This window comes from Octodon degus, unplaced genomic scaffold (assembly GCF_000260255.1).
Source record: "Octodon degus isolate 3935 unplaced genomic scaffold, OctDeg1.0 scaffold00079, whole genome shotgun sequence".
Classification (NCBI taxonomy): domain Eukaryota; kingdom Metazoa; phylum Chordata; class Mammalia; order Rodentia; family Octodontidae; genus Octodon; species Octodon degus.
In genome coordinates this window covers 7,281,226-7,282,005 of record NW_004524655.1, presented here as the reverse complement: position 1 = coordinate 7,282,005, position 780 = coordinate 7,281,226, and the positions used below count along the sequence as shown (strand labels likewise).

The 780-nt window shown below is 32.8% G+C and overlaps 1 protein-coding gene across 1 annotated transcript in view; it reads left to right on the top strand.

Moving 5' to 3' along the window:
* Acacb (acetyl-CoA carboxylase beta) overlaps positions 1-780 on the top strand; it is a 185,526-nt gene that overhangs the window by 101,778 nt on the left and 82,968 nt on the right. The window lies entirely within an intron of this gene.

The following is a 780-nucleotide window of genomic DNA, read 5'->3' as shown; positions in this document are numbered from 1 at the left end:
AGAGACAGAGACAGAGACAGAGACAGAGAGAAACAAAATGATTTGGAAGTCAGAAGTTCCAGACCTCAAAGATACTCATGTCAATGTTGATTTGTATCTATTAGTTTGGACTACATACAACTGTTTTCTGTTATTTTTTTCAAAACAAGTTTCCCAATTAACATACAGTTTAGTTGATACTAATCAAAGATGATTGTAGAAATTTTACAATCTGGGTACATGTGAGTAAGCCTGTTTGTGTACAAGATACTCTTGAGAGTCCCAGCTTCTTTCTGAGTACCTCAACAGCAGACATGCTACCGTGCAGGTAGAAGATTTTTGTTGTTGTTGTTTTATTGTTTTAATTGCAAATTAGCCACTAACTTCAAAATAATTATTTGATTATTACTCAGCCCTTTAATGATTTTTAGAGCATCTCCAAGCTTTCTAGATGATTTAGGGGAAAATTAAAAATGTAAAAAGGAAAAAAGATAGCTGTCATAGTGTGGGTGATGATACTTAAGCCTAAATATTCATATTATGCACTCTTATTGGTTTTCCAAAACCTTTCTCTACAACTGATTATCAATAGCTACATCTTGCTTGGTGAAAGCAGTATAACTGTATTTCTCGTAATTTGACCAATGGAAGGATTTCTTGGTTATCTTATTTTTTTTTCCATAATTTTATTGAGAAACAAATAGCAATGAGACAGTTTCAAATCAAATTGGTAGGACGGTTTCAATAATTAACACATTGCATACTGTCTTCCTTGTGGTTATTTGCTGTACAAGATGCAGA